At 37.4% G+C, this 23,522-nt stretch overlaps 1 protein-coding gene and 1 long non-coding RNA gene across 4 annotated transcripts in view; both read right to left on the reverse strand.

Annotated features, from left to right (window-relative positions):
- NXPH1 (neurexophilin 1) overlaps positions 1 to 23,522 on the reverse strand; it is a 433,080-nt gene that overhangs the window by 156,261 nt on the left and 253,297 nt on the right. The window lies entirely within an intron of this gene.
- The window catches only part of LOC144288849 (uncharacterized), a 97,347-nt gene continuing 87,132 nt past the window's right edge, over positions 13,308 to 23,522 (reverse strand). For 2 of the 3 annotated variants that reach the window (XR_013356856.1, XR_013356854.1), the window contains one exon: positions 14,073 to 15,142. This is a non-coding gene — a long non-coding RNA (uncharacterized LOC144288849). Of the gene's footprint in view, positions 13,729 to 14,072; positions 15,143 to 23,522 lie in introns of those variants that run through there. The other variant, XR_013356855.1, reaches the window with a different exon arrangement.

The following is a 23,522-nucleotide window of genomic DNA, read 5'->3' on the forward strand; positions in this document are numbered from 1 at the left end:
GATCTACACAAAATACAGACTCAGAGTTAAGCAGTTATAATACCATGGAGAGGGACTTAAATAAAATATTTTTCTCATTACATTAACATAGACTACAAAATATAGCGTTTTCTTTATGGGTCTTCATGAAAAGTTGCTATGCAGGGCATTGTGTAAAAACTTATCATCTAAAACATTTGCACAGAGCATCAGATAAAGAAATTCATAATATCAGAGAGGACAATGTGGCTAATGAAAGTACATTATTAGTTCCTGTTTGCCTATTCACTGGCAAAGGAAATTGAGTCTCCAAAAGAAACACTGGGTCTCCAAAAGAAATTGGGTCTCCAAAAGAAACAAGGGAAATTTTCAATGTTGAAAGCATTTGAGGAAATTAAAGCCCAGCATCTTGGTTCAGAACTAGTTTTAGGTGTTAGAGGTCTCTACCATCCTCAGGATATTTCTAGATATTTCTAGTATCTACATAACTTGCTTTAATCTATTTACCTGTATTTAAAAGGCTCTTGATGAGTATCATTTTAAAGCCATATGTTTTATACATCCTTGGAAATAGCACGGAACATTAGAAAAAGTCTTGACCTGCAATTCAGAAGATGTAGCTTCTAATTTCCACACTCCCACTAATTATCTGTTTTTGGACAAATCCTTTCCTATAAATATGAAAAGACTGGATTAGATGATGGAAGGCCATTCCCAACTCAAACTGTCTGTAATTTTGTTAAGTGCTATACACACACAAAAAAGTATACAATTGAAATTAATCCAATCAAGTCATGTCCTGAGCAACACCAAAAAGCCATATGTTCTCCTTGAACTAAACTATATTTAGATATTTATGATGAATGCCATACTCTACATAGCCTCACTAGTACAAGGTAACCTCAGACAACAGCAAATATGGTCCATTCTCAGAGAAATATACAGGTTTCAACCTACTGACATTGAATACTCAAGACAAAAAGAACAACAGATTTTGAAAAGATTTTGTATAAATCACAGTATTTCAGTATTTTGTTTCATAATTTCACATTTTCCCTTAAGAGTCATTCAAAACATAACACAAATAAAAACATCCAAGTTTAGAACACAAGAAAGTTTGTTCCTCCTTTATCTTTCCATGTATGTCTGACTCACAGTGGTTCTTTTTTTTTTTAAGATTTTATTTATTTATTTATTCATGAGAGACACAGAGAGAGAGGCAGAGACACAGGCAAAGGGAGAAGCAGGCTCCATGCAGGGAGCCTGACGTCGGACTCAATCCCGAAACCCTGGGATTATGCCCTGGGCGGAAGGCAGGCACTAAACTGCTGAGCCACCCAGGGATCCCCTACAGTGGTTCTATAGAAACAGACACAATCCAAAAATGGCACATCAGATACACAGGTATGAGTCATTACAGAAACTGCCCACAGCATCTTCCATAGAGAAATGTCCTGCTCACAATTCCCAGGCCCAATATTTACTCTAAGACGTCTGCCAGAGTTGATTTGATCAGAGGTGGAAACATGAACCAAAGGCAAGTAATTTAAGCTTAGCAATTGACCTATGAAAGAACCTACTATTTAAAATAAAAATGGAATAGGGCTTCTCACGAAATAGTTTCTGGAAAACTCAAAAGACTTTTAACAGTTATATAGAAAAGCTGAAACCATAGTTAGAACCATAATACTTGGCATCAGCTTAAACTATAAGGGACCAGAGATAATTAGTTAAGAAAACCAGTTAACAAGGCAGGTATAATGGAGGTAAGAGAAAAGCAACGCTTCCATCAGAGATGTCAATGTAGGAGAGAAGTCACCAACTAGTCAACAGAGAAGCCAAATTTCTCACAATGTTCCCACTGAAATTTGGGGCCATAGATCTTGACTCTAGATACCCTTTTGTTTGAAATAATCTGAGTAATGGGTCTCTATCCATTCAACTAAAGTTAAGCAACAGGTTTAGTTTAGGAACAATTTCATGTCATACAAAAGAAAGTATCACAGTGCAGTCACATAGAGAAGCTTCTAATGATTCCATATGGTCAGGTGCCTGACTTATCAGGAGAAGAAATGGTGCCCCAAAACTAAAGAGATTAAAGCTTTTTTGCTGGTGTCTATGGGAGACTCGGAAAACACAATACTATGCTTCCTTGCAAATCAAAGCAGCCAAGAAGGAAGCAATAACAACTGGGTTCTCTTGACTATGGAGGCTTTATCTGGCATTATCCCACCTAGTTAGGAGTGGTCAATAGAAATTTCAAGGGATATGTCAAAATTTAAGGCATACAAGGAATCCTCCATCCCTAATCTAAAGAGAGGAGTTAGGCTACAGTGAGATCTGAGGGAGAAGAATGAACCAAAAGAACAGTTTTTAAAAATTTATTTGTGACCCTACAACCCATCAAGCTATGGCCTTAGAAATGGAAACCCACTGCAAAGTTATTTCTCCCAAAACTCAGGTAAAATGCAACCGTGGCCAAGAGATAATGCCAGTTTACTACTTAAAATATTTGATGGGAACACCTAAACATACCAACTGAACCCAGAGCTCTTTAATTAGATTTAAGTGGCCAATCTGGATCCCACATTTCAATTTTTCTGTTGTCTGATGCTCTGCTTGGTATTTTTGGCTTTAAAAATGCCAGGATCCCATTCTGCATGCATGTTTAAAATATGGGTATAAGACAAACTTTCAACAGACATTGTGGTGACCATTTCATAATATATATAATTATCAAATCACTATGTTGTACACCTGAAACTGATACGGTATTATATGTCAATTATTCTTCAATTAAAAAAAAAAAGACAAACTCTTCCCTGGGAAATACTCCTGAAAGAGAAGAAATGAACACTCTAATGACAATAAAAGCACATTTTGCTGGTTTTGAAAGGAACTATCCATGATGCCAGTGGCTGATATTTATCCATCCTCATTCTCCAGGTCTCTCAGAATAATCAATAGAAAAAATACACCAGGTCACAATTCCTTTGAGGTACCATTTTATAAACCAGAGGTGATCAGATGGGAAAGAGTTCTCAACAAAAGTTTCCTATTTTATTTCTACTGCTTGCTATCTCTAATCCAAACTTTAAGGAGACTCTGAAAGTCCACTCCCAGAGTGGACCCCAGTCCAGCAAATAGAAAAATATTCAATAGAATGACTGCCCATGTCTCCCAGCACTGGCAACTAAATTATCAAGTAAATAAAAAGACAAAATAATCCTATGCCTCCCGTTCTTTCATTTATTTCCAGTAAAAACTCTTTCAAATTCTGGTTTCTAAAGAAAATAGCCCACATGCTTTTTCTAAGCAGGAGCAGCAACTGACTAGCTCTATTAATAAGGTTAAGAATGAAAATAGAACGCATATCACCTGCTTTGAGTTCCAGATAAAAGAAAAACTCCTGCCTTAATGAATTAATTGCCAGCCAGCAAAGCATTCAGGTGATGCTTATCCTCATCCCTCCTTGATTTTCTCTTCCCATCAGGAATTTGGAGTAGATGTTCAATCCAGCAGGGAAACTACAGTGTTTACTAACTGAGATGGCAGCTACAATCCCTCGACTTGAGCTATGCTTTCTACTAGGTGATGCCAACTTTCCTTCCAGATGGCTGTTAAGCACCCACAACCAACGACCGACACAGCTTCTGGCAGCAGTTGGGAAGAGCTGTGAGCAATGTCACATCCCGAGGAGAAAGCCAGCAAAATCACATCTTCTATACAGTTATTCTCAAGCACTAGAAGAGTTCTATTTTTATTAACAGTGCCATTTAGATTAGGCATGAAATTAATTTATTGCTACACTGGTTAAAAATATTTACTTTTTTATTATTTTTGCAGTTGGCATAAATCTGTTTTGCTAGAAGAGATTAGGATGGTGAGCAGGCAATGAACAAGGAAAGACGACATAGCCCCATCAGAGCAAGTGTTTGGCAAGATTATTGGTACTCCTGCCCAAGAAGCGAGCGGTTAGCCACAAAGCATGTGCTAAATCTATAATTTTTGTGCTCTGGAAAGCTAGGGGGACTCTTAGTTCCATGCAATGAAACTGAAATACACATTTCCCTTGCCTCTTGCAAAAGCTACGACTGGCAGTGAGCAGTTCTGCCTGCCATTCAATAACCAAAGAAGCATCACTTACTCATTTGTTTTGTGGCAGTTTGTTTTGCTCTTTTAATTTCAATGGGCCATCAGTTTTTAACTAAGTTCTCTCCAGGGTTTCCAGTTTGGGCAGGCCAGTTAAGCAGGATAAGTGGCATTCCTGAGGAATTTCTGTGTGCATCACTAGGAGAGCACGGTGGCCTTGGTCTCCAGGTAAGGTAGATAAAGCTTTTGTTGGTGAAGTTTGTCTCAATCTGTAAGAAGGAGAGATTTCCAAGAGGATAACCCCTCCCTCCAACCAGAATCACCTCAAGGTAGTTTTCCTTCTCCTGAAATTCTTTCCCTTTACCAGCCTTCATACTGCATCTCAATGGTTTTCATGCCTTAATGGTCACAGTCAGAAAGTGCCTCTGAAAGTCTTATCTTAGTCCCTTTTGCTTCCTCCCTTTTTCTGCCACCAATGAAAATGGTAACATGAACATGTAATACTTTCAGAAGTTTAGTTTTTTGGTCTCCAGATACTATACACCGATTCCACTGTCCATTCTAGCAGCTACCTAGGTACATATATATCCAAGTTCCTAGTGAGTGGGCACTCTCAAAGAGCTCCAAGAATTCAGATCCAACTCCCAAATATAACCCACATTAAAATAAGGCTGATTTTTGCCCTGAGATATCGTTTCTTCCCTTTTTCACACAACATGTTGCTCTTCTTCTAACTAAAGAGTGCTGTACACTAAGAAAGCAGCAAATGATTCCAAGGACCCAAAGGTTACAACAGGAGCTGACAGTTTTCTTTGCAATGTGTGATAGAGAATTGGTTCCGTTTTGACCTTCTGAAGCTTGACTAATCCTGTTTTAGATTCGGAAGTCAATGTTCTATCTTTCTTATAAAGTCAGAAGATTTATTTCAAATAAAAAGCAGAGATAGGTGTATGGTGGTTGGTTAGGATTCATAACTTGATTAAGTATCTACCGAAGCCATTTCTAAAACATGATGCTAGCACTGTGCTTATTTTCACTTTTAATAACATCCTTTCTGCTTATCCAGGTAATACATGTCATTTTTTAAAACTGGGAAATTCAGAAGAGTAAATAGAAAAACATAGAAATCCTTCATATTCTCAGAGATAAGTGGAGGTGTATCTTTCTAGTCTTTTAAAATATGTGCACATACATACGTACATTTTTAAACAAAACTGAGCTTATGCTTGACATATTGCTTGTATATCATGAGTACTCCCAATTATGTGAAGTTTTTATCTCAATATTATTCTATCAACTTTACTTTTAAATTCGTTTTAAAGTTTCCAGTTAATATTCTTCAAAACAGTAAAATGTTAGTCATTGATGAATATCTGTAAAAAATCGCATTCAAGAAACTGATGGCCTAAGGAAAAGGAAAACTCATCATTTCACCATACCCAGAGCTGAATCCTAAGTTATGGATGCAAAGGAAAGGGATTTCATTAATTCCCTTAAGGAAACTAACCAATCTTTAAAAACCATGAATTGATTGAGGCCCCCTTTTGCCAACAAGCTTTTGTTAACATTATTCATTTGCATAGCTAAATGCTACTGATTTTGGTGGACCAATCACTATCTGGGCAACTGTTTCAACCTTTTCTTAGACTCTTTCATCTCTTAGGGGGAACCTGAAGAATAATGGTTAAGAATATAATGTTAATCTTGAGCAAGTTCTTTAAACTTTGTGTGCCTCCAGTTCCCCACCTCCAAAATTCGGATAAAAATATTCCCTTCCTCATAAGATGGTTTCAAGGGTCATAGGTCAATATATACCCAGCACTTAGAGTGGTGCCTGGAACATGATAGGTATTCAATAAATGCTAAGTGTGATTATCTGTAACTCTCATTTGGTCACTTAATTACCTAATGTTTTGTCTTTATGTTTCTTGGCAACGCTTTTTGTTCTTTCCTTTTCTGTAGTACTGCTGTTTTGGCACAACTCTCTTTTTAATATAAATACTTCCATTTTTCCTTGCCTGTGCTCTGCTCTACATTCTCTTTCTTCTTTCTTCCTGTCGAGAACCCATGGACCTTTACAAAACCTGATTATGCCCTCTAATAGTCTAAGGCTTTGGCCTGTCAGTCGGAAGTTAGAGAGCAGTCTAGCAGAAAAGTCAGCCTCCAAAGATTTGGTGTGTGGATCCGTTTCTGCCAACAGGCTGCCTACACCATGTGACTCAACCCATTTTATAATCTTTGCTCATTTGTGTTTTCACCCTTGGGCTGAATGTCTCGGGGCACAGAAAGCCTGTCTCTCAGGTGGCAGTTAAGCCAAAAATAAAATCAACTACTGCATTCCCTGGTACACTATTCTAATTAGTGAAAACAGCCCAGAGGAGTGAGAAGAAATTGAGAATCACACAGGCTTCCCTCATCTCCGCACCTAAGTATTACAAGCAGAGGTGAGGAGGCTCTATCATGCACCTAAGGGCAATTTCCCACACAGCTAGCTCAGCAGTTGTGAGTGGTTCTCCCTCACCAACCAAATCTCCTTGCTAGAATCATTTTTCTCTTTTAGAGCCTCGAAACACCAAAGCACAAGAAAGCATCGAGTTACAAGTATCAGAGCCCAGCTGAGTCCCTGTGTGTGCATCTGTGGATCCTACTGGGAGAGTATATAGGATTCCCGTAGTTATAATTGGTGCTGCTGCCCTTAGGCTTAGAATTGCATTACTTGAAAAGCAGAGGGGTTGCTGTTGTACTTATGATCATTAATATTTCAATCCAGAGGGGACTGTTTCCTAAACCCTAGGAGAGGTAACAGAGGTTAGCATGGTGAAACACAGCCAGAATGCCATAACCTGCAGCCAGATGTGTAATGAATAACAATGCATGGAAAAAAATAATAAAATGGATGAAAAGAAGAAGCTTCTAGTGTTAAAAACCTTAGCAAATTGAGGTTTTGTTTAAGTACGTGGGAACTAAATGCCAAAGAAAAGCCCCCTGACCTAAGCAGCTTGCTGAAAGTGGCTGTACATAATTCAACAACTCTGCCAGGAAAGTTACACACAAAGGTTTGAGAGAAGCTGATCTAATAGATCAACTAATGGCCCGGAAGGAAGTTATAGAAACAGACATTTCATCCCCTACTCCTCTCCCTCTCCCACTTTTCCTTAACATTCCCTCAGGGCCCTATTGCCTTGGAAAAGGAATTTAACTTACACAGTGCAGAAAGAATGATAAATACTTGCCAATGACCTACCATTGGAGGGCGCAACAGAAATAACACAGGTCCAAATAAGCCACTGCTTCCAAACTGAGAGCATCTCTGTGACCACCTCGTATACTCCCTTGCAGCATTTCATATCAAATACAGCCAAACACATCAGATCACCTCTTTTCTAGAATTAGAGTATGTTCTTTACAGAGTCAGTGTTCAGCTTCTCTGGTTTTCAAATGTCAGCAGTCTTTGAGGTATCTCCTGCCAAGGAGTAAAGCGGGTCTGTGACTATCTTTGGTTTCACAAAATGAGAAGATTGGGTCTGAGAAATCAGACTTCACAACCTGTAATCTTTTCATAATGATAAACATCTACATGTGCCGTTACTTTTTAATAAGACCTGACTCCACCATACCTATTTAAGCAGGTATTGATGTTCAGGGATGAGTTATGTTAACCTTTCAAGTAGAATCCTGTTTGTAGGGGAGGCATCTAAATGAAATGAAAAGGAGCCCTTTTTTGTTTTCTTAATAAATAATGAATGCCTAGATTAAAGCTGGCAAATACATGGCTCTCCCATTACCACTTTTCCCTCAGTGAAAGGCATGGGTGGAATCATCAATCTGGCTTTTTTTTTTTTTTTCCATCAGCTGGGTTGAGATTTCAGAAAAACAGTGCTTCCAGCAACCACTACAAATGGATCAGAGTTGGCAAGCAAGTTGAGAACTAGCCCAGTATGTCATGACCACTTCAAATCAGTAACATCATGCATTCTACATTCATTGAAATATTTGCATTTCTACAACAGAAGTCTATGTCTGTAGAGTTATCTTGAAGGAAGGATATCATTAAGAGACCTAAAATGATAGGAGTTACACTTAGCTTGGGTACCAGACCCAGCCCAAGCTATCTATGCTGTAAAATTCATGCACCTGCTGAAAGACTTACCTGCTGAAAGTCTTAGAGAACTCAGCTGAGACGCAAACGTGAATATTCTCAGCATAAGACAGTTATAATGTCTTATGGAATGAGGAAGAAAATGGGAACCAAAAGCATTTATATTTTTATTAAATTGTGGGATCCAAATAATAAGTTTGCCTGGTTGTGAATTTTAATGAAAACACATAAGACAAAAGCATGGCTTGCTAATCTAAAGGAAGCTGAATATAAATCTCTTAAACCACAAAGGAAGTGACAGAGAAATAAAAGGCATGTTTTTTAGTCAAATGAAGTTTTTTTAATGTTTATATAGATGTTCTAAAACTATTAGGATGTGATCAATATTCCTCTTTTTCCTGTGGCTCACTACATCTCCAATACAAAACGAATAACAAAAAAACTAAGCAAAATAGAGAAGGAACAAAAAAGGATAGCAGGCATTGCTGAAACAATTAAAAGGAAAGCAAGCAAGAAAACTAGGCAGTTCAGACAATCGATTCTAACTATAAAATAATTTGAAATCTGCTGTAGGCTGGTGACAGTACAACAGTAATAGTCACATAAAAGGGAAGTGTTGTGTTCTTAGGTGACTTGGGCCAAAGACAAGTTTGGAGCCATCTTCAAAGCTTTGAAGAAGTGAACCTACCTGTAACAAAAGGCCCCAAGAATAAAGAAAGAGACCAAACTGGAAACACTGTCAATAAATATTTTGAATAGTAACCAAGTTTTATTGGTTTCCTTGTCTCCCAGACATTAAAAAGATAAAAAGACACAATCACAAGTCTGTTTCTCCCCTAACTCTTCCTTAACCTTCTCTCTCAAACCTCAGCTTCTCTAACACTTCAAGTCTGGATAGATGTCCAGGTAGTCATTTGAGAAAAGCACTAGAAGAATTACCTATCATACCTTCATTAAAAGCAAGAGATACCACAGAGACATGTTCATATTTGTTCTGAAAAAAAAAAATAACAGATGAAATCTTGCCTCATGAAAACTGATAATAAAAACACCCAATGAAAAACGTAAGTAATTATAAACATTTAAAATGAAAGTGTTTCTTGGACATAAATCACAAACAAAAATCTCTCCCAGATTTTATTAACAAAATAACAATTAGGGAAGACAGAGAGAAATTTTATTAACAAGTCTCTATACATGCATAAAGTATTTGAGCCTTTTTTTATGGCAAGATTTGGAGGGGGGGGTGGATATTGGTCTACACAGAAGAGATTAAGTGCATTCAAAGCTGGAGATAACCAGGGAAGAACTGATCAGAAAGTAAAGAAGCAATTGCCTGGATTGATTTTCTGTATCCCTTAACTTGGCACTAAATCTGCAGGATGCTTTTGCACAAGGAGGAAAATATGAAGCCTAGCATGCTACTGAATACTGAAACATGAGCTGAGCTGTTTATGTAGCCACATGGAAGAGATTTGGTACATGGATTTCTTTGGGGATTTGTCCTGCCTCTAGAGGTTAGCAGCTACTTGAGAACGAAATGTTTTTACTGCACCAGTTCTGTGCAACACTGAAAATACCTTTAAAGGAAATAACACCAGATGAAAATCTATCACTGCCAGGTACATTACACACAGCATATTATTTTGTCCTCCCAACTTTTGAGGGTCATTAACCCTATTCTGCAAACCAGGAAATGGGGCCCTTAGAGGAGGGGTCGGTAATTCTCCCACTATTACAAGGATTGCAAAGGAGTCACTGAGATCTTGACAAAGTCTGTCAAAGGCCCAAAGCAGGTGCACCCTCAGTGTGAACTACGCATGACTGTTTCTGAAGGTTTTAAAGAAAGGAAGCTAACTGATCTGTAAGATATTTGAGAGTAAGACTATTTTAGGAAAAAGGGGACTAATTACATTGTTTTTATTTATTTATTTGACACTTAAAATTTCTCTCCTGTCTTCCCTAATTTACTATTTTGTTAATAAAATCTGGAAGAGATTTTTGTTTGTGATTTATGTCCGAGAAACACTTTCATTTTAAATTTTTATAATTATTTACGTTTTTGGATGGGTGTTTTTATTACGTGTTTACAAAGCATATCTTTAGGAATTGGATAAGTGCAAACACACACACAAATGACCAATGCTGTGTAATAATCACAGAGGCACTTCAAGTGCCCCAGAAGCACATGGACCCAAACCTAGATTCTTAACCCCTGAACTAATGGCCACTTGCATTTCTTTTCTTTTCTTTTTTTTTTTTTTTTATTTATTTATTCATGAGAAACAGAGAGAGAAGCAGAGGCATAGGGCAGAGGGAGAGGCAAGCTCCTCACAGGAAGCCCGATGCGGGACTCGACCCCGGACCCTGAGATCAGGCCCTGAGCTGAAGGCAGATGCTCAACCACTGAGCCACCCAGGCATCCCTGGCCACTTGCATATCTGTGCTACATTACAACTTCTCACTCTAGATAGTGACTGAATAGGAGACAGAAAGTGTGAGTTCTAGGGTTAGATCACTTGGATTAACACTCTACCTTTGCTTTGATAGTTGTAACCCTAAGCAAACTATTTTACCTCTTTATATCTCAGTTTCTTCATCTGTAAAATGGGAGCAATAACAAGTGTCCAACTCATACTTGCAAGAGTCAAATAAGCAATCGTGTATTATAAACCTGTAACCCAGTGCCTGACAGAGTAAGAAATAAATAAATGCTATCATCATTGATTTTAAGAAGTTACTCTCGAGGAGTTTCCTCCCTTTATGCATTGTGACTTTATACAGTTTTATTGTGGCAGACTGTATTTTCCAAATATAGCCAAAATAATAACTCCCATCACATGTGGTCTTCTATAAGATGACCGTGACACTATCCCATAAAGAGATAAAATTTGCTTCTGATGAAGTGAGGCTGTACTAGGTCTAGATATAGACCTTACCTGGCCTGTTAGGCTTTACTTCCTGCCTCCTGGGCCACTCTCTTGTAACTCCTCCACCATGCTCTAAGGAAGCACAATTAACCTCATAGCAGTACCCACATGGTGAGAACCAAGGCCCCCAGCCAACAATCCTATCTAAACTCCCAGGCAACAACCAGAGCCAACTTGCAGACCAGTTGAGTAAGCAATCTAGAAGTAGATCCTCCAGACTCCAGAGTGCATGGAACTCTACATGGAGCAGAGTTAAGCAGTTCCTTTGAAACTCTGCCTAAATGGCAGATTATTGTTGTATCAAGTGGCTATGTCCTGGGTAGTTTGTTATGGATGATAGTAGATACTCAGAATACAGCACTTTATATAATCACCATTTTTATCTACTTTTCTGGAGCTCACATTCTCTAAGTGTCATAAAAATACTTCTTATTTTAGAGGCACCTGGGTGGCTCAGTGGGTTAAGCATCTGGCTCTTGATTTTGGCTCAGGTCATGATTTCAGAGTTATGAGATGGAGCCCCACGTCAGGCTCTGCACTCATCAAAGTCTGCTTGAGATTCTATCTCTCTCTGCCTTTCCCCACCCTCAAATAAATAAATAAAATCCTTTAAAAAAGAAGAAGAAGAAGAAGAAGAAGAAGAAGAAGAAGAAGAAGAAGAAGAAGAAGAAAGAAGAAAGAAGAAAATAGAAAGAAGAAAGAAGAAAATAGAAAGAAGAAAGAAGAAAGAAGAAGAAGAAGAAGAAGAAGGAGGAGGAGGAGGAGGAGGAGGAGGAGGAGGAGAAGGAGGAGGAGAAGGAGATACTTCTTATTTTAGGATCTATAACTGTTACATCTGCTTAGTGCCTGCTATTTGCTAATCACTGGACTGTCCCAGATGGAGGGAGAAGGAATGAATACGTTACATAAGTAAACATGTTCCTGCCCTCAGGCAGTGACAATATAGTTGGGGAAAATGCCCATACACAGAAGTAACCAAAATGCATGGTTATGAAATACTTAACACAGTACAGGGTTTACAAATTACAGAAGCCTAAATCAAGTCCATTTGTTCCAAGTACAGATGAAAGGCTAAGCAGGGAACACATGGGCAGGACCAGCTTAGTTATGAAACGTCTCCTAAGAGTTGATTTAAGCCATATTTTTCAAGTAGAGCAAAAACATAGGATAGATATACAAATGGCAGGCAGAGAATATATTCTGTAAGTTAGAAATGGCTATGTGAAGGTTCAAAACTAGTAATGAACAAGTCATAGACAAGACCTGTGAAGAAGACTGCTTAAATTCTAGCAGAGGGTCCTTGCCAAGAAGAACAAAGGAATGAGGTTGGGGAGATCGGGACAAGGGGTCAACAAATCTCTACTCTAAGCTTTTACAACCTGGTGTGCTTTGGCCTTGGGAAAGTTTTTCTTTTCTCCTTTCAGACAGAAGCCTTCTCTCCAGCCCTCAAAGACAAGCAGGCTGAACAGTGACTTAGGTGCTTCTGTCACATAATGCTTGGTCTCTTTACAAACTGGCTTGCTGTGTTTTACTCAGCAGTCTGTGTCATCTCTTTTGTGGAATCAGGATTGCTCAAAATCTAGTCATATCTTCTTCCTGGTGTCTTCTGTCAGAGGTGTCTAAGCGGATTCCTTACACATCCATCAAAGAGATACACTTCAAAATGGGAACTGAAAGCATAGTGACCATATCAATAAAAGCTGCTCTTAGTTGATTCACAAATGCAGCTGCCAATGGAGTGCTGAGCAGAAAATAACTCCCACTGGACTTCAGTCTATCAGCTGTGTGTCAGTTTTCCCCAACCAGTGGCTCCTGACCATTCAAACCACAGGTTCTTGACACCAGCATACCTGGGTTGCAGGCTAGCTTTTCATTTAGTGCCTTTTATTGAGGACCTACCCTTTATCAGATGAAGCCAAACTGTAGCGGCCCAAGGCCTATCCTTTCCTACTGCCAAGTTTGGCAGAAAATGGCATCTAGTTGAGTACTGATCCAAAAAGGTCTTAAAGCCCATGTAAATCAGGAAATCATGGTAATCTCCCACAAATATGAAATCTCCCTCCAGAATTCTAATGGAATCAAGAGAAGTTTTAAACTGCAATTATAAAAGCTGAGGTCTTACTATTTCTCAGGAGTTTTTTTTACTTTTCTTTCTTTCTTTCTTTCTTTCTTTCTTTCTTTCTTTCTTTTTTTAGGTGGGAGAAGGGCAGAGGGAGGAGAGAGAGAATCATAAGCAGGCTCCACACCCAGCACGGAGCCCCATGTGGGGTTCAATCTTACAACCCTGAGATCATGACCTGAGCCAAAATCAAGAGTCAGACAACCAACTGAGCCACCCAGGTGCCCCTTTCTCAGTTTTTTTAAATCCTTAAAATCCTCTTTCACATATTGTTACAAACTCTACTTTCCTGGTGACCAGACTCTTACCATATCAAGCGGAGAAACTTCCTAAGGGTTCTCAAGAAGATTAACAATAGAAAAGGAAAAAACAAAACAAAACAAAACAATAGAAAAGGTAAAGAATTCAGGAAACAGATCAGCCACATTCTGTTTTGTTTTGTTTTTTTTTTAATGTTAGAACAGCTATCCTCAGAGCTTCTTTTCTTCCCAAATACTAGTTTGCTTCTCCTGAAAATGAGAAAGGAGATGGAACAATGAGGAAAATATATATGGCATACACTAATAAAATAGGAACACTTTTAAGTGTATCTAGGTATCATAATTCAGGGTGTTGAGGACTACTCACCTACCTATCTACATACAACCAAATATGTGAATAACTCATAAGCACAACGTCCTCAGCTTCAAATGCAAAGAGCACTGATGGGTTCATCCTGATGGATGTGAGCTGACCTCACACCATATGGTCCACATCCTTCCTCCACTGAGGAGTGCATGGTTTCCAGGTTTGGATCACATCTGTCCCATTAGAATGAAGGCCTGCCCTTGGCTATTATTCTATTTTTAGACAACTTTTCTTTTGTTTTTGTCTTCTTCATTTTATAAACTCCCTGGGTCCCACATCATAAGGAGACCAAGATTGTAGCTCTTAACAAGCTTAGCTCCCACCCTAACCACCTTGTGTATCTCTTAAGACTTTGTGGATTTAAATCACACCCTATTAATAGGACTTTCGGAGATTCAATACTAAATTCCACAATTAAAGAATTTCTTCTAAGTGCTTGGAAATAAATACAGTTGAAAAATTTTTCTAGTACCAGAAGAAATCTCTACGGTAACCAGAGAACTAGGTGAGGATATGGAATTAGTAATATGTCTCAGCTGAGGAGGACCAAAGTACTTAAACAGAACAAATGATTAATATGATCATGATTCCAGGGATGCCTAGGTGGCTCAGCAGGTTAAGCAACTAACTCTCGATTTTGGTTCAGGTCATGAATCTCAAGGTCATAAGATTAGTTCCACATTGGGCTTGGAACCTGCTTAAGATTCTTTCTCCCTCTCCCTCTATACCTCTCTCCCCAACCTCTGTCTCTCTAAATAGCTACCTACATACATATATACATAAATAAGATAATTGATTCCCTTTTTGAACATATTAGCTTCCTGATTCCTGATGATTCATTAAATCCACAGAGACAGGCTAATATTGAATGGATAGATCAAGCTGACACTGGACTGCTACATATATGCCAAATTAGGACCCTGAGGAAGATGGCTAAGCACCCTTCCATCCCTTTAAAACCATCCCTAGATTAGGACCAGAACTTGGGTGTAGTCCCTATAAACCAAATAGTCATGAAACCGGCCCAGGTCAAGCCAAGACTATGCCAAATAATATTTAATCTAAGAAGTAATTTATTTAGCAATAACCACATATCAGGCAATTTATGTTCCAGCATTTAAATATAGAAAATTACTACACTGGGATCCCTGGGTGGTGCAGCGGTTTAGCGCCTGCCTTTGGCCCAGGGCGTGATCCTGGAGACCCGGGATCGAATCCCACGTAGGGCTCCCGGTGCATGGAGCCTTCTTCTCCGTCTGCCTATGTCTCTGCCTCTCTCTCTCTCTCACTGTGTGCCTATCATAAATAAATAAAATTAAAAAAAAAAAAGAAAATTACTACACTGTTTCTGTTTTTCTAATACACATAAGGAAAAAATACCCATCATCTTCCTTTAAAAAAATATAAAACATTATGTAACCAATTATGTATCAAATTTCTAATCCTTTGAGATGTCATCTTTTTAAACTCCAAAAAAGGAGATAATTTGTCTGCTAGAATCCATTTCCCATTCAGTATATTAAGGTAGAGAAATAGATTTATCCAGTTCTGCCTTTTTCTTCTTGAGCCAAACAGGCTCTGCATAGTTTCTAAAGGCAGCCTCACTAAAACTGTCTTCTAGTCATTTTTGATGGAAAGGGATTGTTTGAGGGGGATTTGGTACACATGTTTTCCCCCTCTTCCATTTTGCAATTGCATTTAATTTTTGTTAAAATGGCCACCAGAGCTCTTAAATGGACTCATAGGTGATTACTTTTCAACATGCCTCACACTTGACCATAACGCTTACATCTTTAAAAAGGAAAAACCATATCTATATTTTCCCTCCAATCTGATTTGCTTAAAATGCATTGCCTATGACCTGAAATGTAATCTCCTGGGCAAAGAGTAAACATAAGCAGTTTTCAATTAAGGGTAGTTAAATGGTGACATTAAAGGAATTGTAGAAATAAATACAATGCAGTAATCACAAGCAAAAATGAAAAACAAAACAAATTGATTTTTTTTTCTATGTGCTTACATCCAATAGAAAAATTTGACAGTACAGAGTATATTTTTAAATCATGGAACTGATTGCCCATTGTAGGGAGAAAACAGTTTAAGAAATCATAACTCTACCCTGCACAAGGTTAATGCTATTTAAAATGCAAAAGCAGGGAGATGGTACCCATATTACCTGGTATTTTCACCATTTATGCACCCAGGAGCAGACATGTTTATCTTTCACCTTGACATCTGATTGCTGTGCTAATGCCATTTAAAACTAGATGGAAGAAAATTATATTCTCCTAAGGAGTTGACTGACTCTTTTCTTTAAAGAAAAGAAAAAAAAAATAAAGATAGCCATTTTGATTCAAACAAAGTGCTACATAGAAACCTGTGGGCATAAATCGCATCAGGCCTCTATAATTTTTGCTTGCTATCGGTTATTGCCGGGATAATTGCATAGGAACAGTATTTGTGTAATTGTCAGCAGTAACACTCCTGGACCAAGGACCAAGGCCTCCTGTAGATTTCTACAAATCATTACTCTCCTTACAGTTTGTGCTTTTTTTTGTTTGTTTGATTGGTTCTACACCACACACACACACACACACACACACCCTCCAATCACTGGAGTTAAGCCAAATGGAATTATTATTCTGAGACTTGGAAAGATTCACATTACTTTCTGAAAAGTACAGATACATTTTGTAGGTAAGCAAACTTATGCCATTTATTTAAGAAAAAGAGACACCAGAGGGTTGAGGGGGAAGATGTTCAAACGAAATACATATTTTAAAAGCTGTGAATCTATTTGAACAAACGGAAAGCTACTTTAGTGAATAGGGTCAAAGAAGCCATCAGACTGTTTAACCCATCAGGGTTGGATATGGGGAAAGACATTTGACAATGTTAACTAAGTTTCCTTGCTCATTTGTCTTCTCTTCCAAGCTGTTATAGCACATTATCGGAATGCAGAAGCTATGGATTATATACATAGAGTCATATATAAGGCTCATGAATATAACTATATATACAGAATGCTGTTCCCTTTTTCCAAAATTATAAACTGTAATTCTGCCCTATTTATAACTTAGGTTTTTTTTAAATGTTCTCACTTTTATTTATTTATGTATTTATTTATTTATTTATTTATTTATTTATTTATTTATTTTAAGATTTATTTATTCATTCAGAGAGAGTGAAGAGAGAGGCAGAGACACAGGCGGAGAGAGAAGCAGGCTCCGTGCAGGAAGCCCGATGTGGGACTTGATCCCGGGTCCCCAGGATCACACCCCAGGCTGCAGGCGGCGCTAAACCGCTGCGCCAAGGGGGCTGCCCTAACTTAGTTTTATAAAATATTATAAAAATGTTATTTGTTCTGACTAAATCTTTCCACATTTCTTCTAAAAATAGTCTTAATAAACATAAGTAAAGGAAAAGTATTTTAACTCCTGTGAAATTGTTTGACTCGCATTTGGTATGTTTTGCTTTCAACAAGTTTGTCAGATTTCCTAACATTTTAATCATAACATACAATAGCAAACATTTAATATTTTAGATCTTAGACAAAGAATTAAGTAGACAATTCATTTACAAAAGAGAAAACACAGATGCCAAACATTTAAGAAATGGGAATTGGATAGGATATGATAGTTGGCCAGTTAATTTAAACAAGATATTTTTAATGATAATGCCCTAGCATTTAAATATAGAAAATCGTGAGAATGAGGATTTGGTGAAACAGATATCCTTTCATACAGCTGATAGAACAAAAAATTAGTAAGCAATTTCTGTAAAACAAATTTTAAATACATATTAAAGATTTTATTTTAAGCTTCATTTTAAACTCTAGTCTTTGAAAATTTATGCCTATCTTAAGGATGACAATACTAAAAATAATGAAATGTTCAGACAAAGATTCGTGTTACTTATTATTCAAAATAACCAACATCTAAAAATAATCTAATCATCCAACAATAGAAGCATGTCAAATAAGTTAAAGCGCAATGTGCAATGCATTATCCACTCATTCAATGGTGTTTTCAAATCCAAAGTTTAAAAAACGCAATGATCTGGAAAGACATTCATACAAAGTGAAATACAGATTCAAAGTTGTAGGTGCAGGGGATCCCTGGATGGCTCAGCATTTTAGTGCCTGACTTCGGCCCAGGGCATGGTCCTGGAGTCCCGGGATCGATCGAGTCCCACATCAGGCTCCCTGCATGGAGCCTGGTTCTCCCTCTGCCTGTGTCTCTGCCCCTCTCTGTGTGTCTCTCATGAATAAATAAAAATCTTTAAAAAAAATCATAGTTGTATGTAATCCTAAAGTTGTCATTACTATAAATATGCACAAGAAAAATGTTAACCTGGAGTTTCTAAATAGTGGAATTATAAATGTTTCTTATTATCTAATCTATGTTGATATTTTACCTCGTTTTACATGTATCTATTTGAAACCCACTGTTGCTGGTCTATTCAAAAGCCATGTTTAATAGCACACTTTCAAAATCAAGGAAATACAGAAACATCACTCTGCCGGTAAGTCTAGGGAAGAGTTAGCAGGTTGCCCATGTGTCTTTGCCTCTGAAAAAAGACCTCAGGTATGCAAAACCTAGGTTAACTCCATAAAATGGATGCTGGGAACTCAAGAGTCGAATAGGATGATTCTTCTGGAATCCCGTTTCAAAATCTATCATTAGTTTTGTTTTAAGCTGAAGTTGCCAGTGAAGTTATTACCATAAGCCAGATCCCTGCAATGCTCTTTCGCCCCCGAGCATTTCATGTCCTGTCACTTCCCTCTGGAATCGCTAATTGTCTCCTAGTTGTTTCTATCCCCTACAGCCATTGATGGCTGTCACTGCAAAGACACATCCTCTAGTGGCTTTGGCAAAAAAAAAAAAAAAAAAAAAAACAGTCAATCAGTAGCTTGTACCTATCCCTGCTCTCACTAAAATCTCTACATCACCTCAGGCAAGTTTCATAACCACCTATTAGCTGGTTCCCCTCTTTTAAAACTGGACTGCATTTGATATCATATTCCTTCTCACTGAAAAACATAAATACACCAGATACAAACTTGCATTCTGTGGTTTCCATTCTCACTATTAAATGCTTAGTGTGTCTTTCCACCTTAAGGAAACCTAATAGTTCAGGAGAAATTTGAGAAATAATAGTAGTTTAGTGTTTACAACCACAAACCCAAACTGGACTTCCTGGATATGAATCCAGCTCTATCACACACTAGCTATATGGTCTTGAGTAAACTGTGTAGTCTCTCTGTCTTCTATTTCCTCCTCTGTAAAACAGATTCAATTAGTTTGCTAACACATATACAGAACTTAAAAGTGTTTCTGCTATGCAGCAAATGTTATCAACGATTATTACAAAGCATGTGTCTTCTTTTTTCCCAAAGTTATAATTATGTTTACAAAATTCTTGGTTAAAAAAAGTATAGATTACTCTGTAATCTGTTCATAAACAGACTGTTTATAAACACTTCTATTTTTCAATGGAGGAAAAAACAACTAGAGTTCGTTTTAGAGGTAACTTACTTAAAACAGGATAACATATTGGAATTGTTTCATATTTAGTTTTTATTATTGATAGAGCCTCATTAAATAGGATTGATATCCATATACTTACTCAGAAAAGAGCCTGGATAAATAAGGATTCCCAAGTAGTTTTGCATGTGTTTATAGATGTCTGTGATGTGCAACTACAGTCCAATAAGAACAAATTTAAAGTGATTACATTTCATTTGAGTTCATGTCAGCCACAAGTTAGCTCAGCACAATTTAATGGAGAAATGCATTGCTTTTTGCACTTAATGAGGCCACATTTGATAAGAGACTCTGGAGGGATCTGGAATCATAAGAGTAATGAAATCCAAAGTTTGGGCTCTTGGTTCATTAGGCAACAAGACTTCAATCCAAAGAGAAAGAGAGCAACTTGTTAGATATTTTTCATTTTTTTAAGATGCTAGAGAATGAGTAGGCTTTTTTCATTCAATTATTAAACAAAAAAGTTTCACCACAGTTTTGACTTCAAAATGATTTTTATAAGTGTTATGCATAGTGATCCAAGGCTACTCTTATCATAGCATTTTGTGAATCACAACTATTATTTAACTATTCCTTTTATTGATGAAAAAACTGAGGTCCTCAAATATAATTGCTTGCCAATGTCAAAAGGTAGTTAATGTCAAAGATAAGATCAAGCATAACAACAGGAATTGCTAGTATTTATTGAACATTTACAAATCATGTATTAATTCATTTGATCCTCAAAATAGTCCTATTTAATAGGTGATGAAAATGTAATGGCATAGTAGGGTTAAGTGACTGGCCAAAGGTTACAAAGTAAGCAGCAGACTATATTGAGAACCCAGGAATTCTGATTCTAGAAACCAAACTCTCAACTCCTATACAATACTGACTCCAGTGAATTGGAAAAAGTATTTCTCATGTCAAAGGCAACATCAGAGCATTATTATGATTGGAAAACCATCAGAAAATACTAAAATCCCTCTCTTTCTTTCCATGCCCCAGCATTTATACAACCACTTATTAGCCTTCTTAAGAACTGACAAGTTAACTAGATAAGGGAGCTTTAATATCTAGAAAAAAATTACCTGATAGTCATCACATTCTTCTGGATTTTTTTTAACAAAGAATGGACCTTATAGAGGCAGAGTTTTTCTTGGGGAGAGACTATCACTGCAAAGCTTGGCGCCTAAACTCAGGGCAATGCTAAACATGGTACCCAAGCAAGGATGGACTATACTAGAAGTATTGATCATTGAGGCATATAGCAAACTCCATGAACAGAAACTTTGTTTTTTTACAATAAAGATTTTATTTAGATGTATAAGAGAGAGAGAGAATGAGAGAAGGAGCAGGAGAGAGACAAGCAGACTCAGAGCTAAGAGCCTGAGATCACAACCTAAGCTGAAATCAAGAGTGGGACACTTAACCAACTGAGCCACCCAGGCGCCCCAGAAAACTTTCTTTTAATATGAATGTGACTTTATTAAGTTATGTGACTTCAAAATGATGTTAAATTCTTCATCTGAACTGGTAGGAGAAGAAGAGTTATACCTTTCTATTAATTCATCTACTTATTATACAATTATTTTTGTACACTGCAGGATATGAGCTAGATGTAGGTAGAAGTGAGCTTTTCGAGAAGCTAACATAGCTTGAGCTGACCCTCATCTGTCTAGGCCCTTCCTAGGGAAGGGGACAACAGTATACATAATCATGTATTTTTCAAAATTTTGCAAAAGAAGATACATTAATTACAATCAATTAAGGTCACTTTCTCTATCCCCTTGGATTTCCCTTGTCTCTCACCTCCTCTTTCTTCCTCACACTTTCCTCTCCTGTGTACGTGTGGCTTTGCAGCACTGAAGAGATTTTAGTATCCATCAGAGGAAAACCTGAGTTGTGAATAGTTATATTTAGTTGGAATTCAATCAGATATATTTACATAGTTTATAGTCATTTCCATGTAGATCTCAGTTAATGCTAACCATATCTCAGTTTAGGAAGGGGGCCAGGAACACTCCTACTACTTCTCAATGTTCCCACTAATCTAGAGTGGCCACATACAAGTCCAGGGCCAAAGTCATTTCACAGTATGAAAACACTCTGCAACCTCTGGCACCAAAAGTATGTGAGGAAAGAGACACAAGTTTTGAAATGTATAGAGCCAAACATCATTATTGTTATTCTTATCAAAACAGAAGTGTCAGGGTACCTGGTGGCTCAGTTGGTTAAAGTGTCTGCCTTCAGCTCAGGTTATGATCTTAGGATTCTGAGATCAAACCCCTCATTAGATCCCTGCTCAGTGGGGAGTCTGCTTCTCCCTCTCTCCATGCCCCTCCCCCTGGTCCTGTACTCTCTTTCTCTCTCTCTCTCTCTCTCTCTCTCTCAAATAAATAAAGTCTTTAAAAAATAATAAAAAAATAGAACTGTCCCCTAGAGAATCTAATACTTTTAATATTCTCATCAACAGGCATTAGTTGACAATTTCCTTGAAACCTAAATAAAGTAATGGTAGGGGACAGAAAAAAGATGAAGAGTCACTGGAAAATGAATGAGCAGAAAAGTAGACAAGCCAAAGACAAAATGTTTGCCCTGATTGAGCTCTGGATGCTGCTAAGTTAGTGATCTGAGAACTTTTAATGATATCAGAATCACCTGAAATTCTCCAGGCTCTACTCCAGAACCATGAAAACAGAATATCTGGTTGCGAGGCCAGGAAAAATGCAATTTAAAACATTCAGTTGATTCTAAGGTAGATAGTACACAGATCACAGTTGGACCTATGGTGATACATTTCTAAAAAAGCTAATCCAATTAATTCAGCTGGAATATTCACAGCTATATGACCAGAAGCCTGACAACCACCAGTGAAGAATATCCCCATCTGGTCTCAATAATGATCTGATTGAACCTACTTTTCTCCTTGTTTGCAATTTTCTTTCCCAAATTCAATTGCCCTTTGGCATGAATAGGAGGAACATACATTAATGTACTCGATTTTGTAAAGGAAGAAAAAACAACTCCAAAAATGTTTGTCTGAGTATTCCTTCAAAGGTCAATGTGTAGATCACTTGGCACTTACACATCTAAAGTATTACCCCAAAGTGCAGTCATAATATATATATAAAGAAATTTCTGATTTGCACACTGATCTAAGAACAAGGTTACATGGTGTGCATAATCATTGATATTTTAATTAGCTTGCATCAAAAGATCTCTGACCTTTTGTTCCAATCTTTAGGGTGAAATCAAAAGTGCAACAGCTGTTCTCCCTACACAGTAAGCATTTAGCCTACACACAAAAAGGTGACTTTTTTTGTTCATCAACATAATTAAATCCAGATATTGACGGCCTGTGTCAGACTTTGGCCAAGAGTTAACTTGTATGAGAGCTTGACGTAATCGTATTAAGGGTTGACAGTACTTAGTTGCCATGGACTGAATAAGAAAAATGATACCAATAATGTAGGTACGTATTCTCTACTGCATGTTAATAAGCTAATTGGAGTCTAAGGAGTAGATATTTATAATTTCTATACTTTAATTATAAAAATCATCAATACTATAATTGCTGAGTATTATTTCCTTTAAATATTAAACAACTAATTGACCTAACTGAGCAGAATATTGCTAAGAGTAAATACAGCATTTTGTTTTAATCACAGAAGAAGATAATCTGGAGGTTGGTATTTTGTTTTATTTTAATTAGAACTATTTAGTGTATGAAGTGTCCATGTGCATATGTCCTCTAAGTAAAATCCTGTGTTCAACTGTCTAGAAGAGGAAAGTCTTTCCTGATGAAGTTTACATTATCACTTAGAACATTTCTCTAGTGTCATTTTTCTTCTTTCTGCTGAGAAAATATTTTATTCTAAACAATATAAATAATTGGAACTTGAAGAGTAGATGTGCAGTTCAGGCTGGTATGAGATCATCTAGCCCAACACCATCATTAACTGATAAATAAAAATGTGCCCCAGATCATAAAGCCAGGACTGGAACTCAACCTACTACTCCCCCTATCCCACTCCCCAGCCCTGCTTGAGGCTTCTATTTCACAAGCTTCTCTTTGAGATAAAATTTTCCTTAAATGGTATTTCTCTTCTTTTCATTTGGATCCCTACTTACACTGAAGAGATGTTTCT

This window comes from Canis aureus, chromosome 18 (assembly GCF_053574225.1).
Source record: "Canis aureus isolate CA01 chromosome 18, VMU_Caureus_v.1.0, whole genome shotgun sequence".
NCBI classification, from domain to species: Eukaryota; Metazoa; Chordata; class Mammalia; order Carnivora; family Canidae; genus Canis; species Canis aureus.